Source organism: Gekko japonicus, unplaced genomic scaffold (genome assembly GCF_001447785.1).
Source record: "Gekko japonicus isolate JY-2015 unplaced genomic scaffold, Gekko_japonicus_V1.1 scaffold793, whole genome shotgun sequence".
NCBI lineage: Eukaryota > Metazoa > Chordata > Lepidosauria > Squamata > Gekkonidae > Gekko > Gekko japonicus.
The window spans coordinates 176,507-176,738 of NW_015167076.1; positions in this window are offsets into that span (position 1 = coordinate 176,507).

Sequence of the window (232 nt, forward strand, 5' to 3'; positions counted from 1 at the left end):
GTACCCCTGAAAGTTGGGGAAAATGCCATCAGAGTTCTAAAATACATTCCATTTGAAATAAGACAAAGGAGAAGGAAATATAAAGACCTTATACTTTTTCTTGAGACAAATTTAATTGGATACAGATGGCTAACTCCAGAAGGCGTCACCTTCAAAATTAAGGATAAAAAAAGAAAAGATTGACTCTGTTCTGAAAGCTCGGGAATTTTTAAGAGGCCAGTTGGAAGGGCCA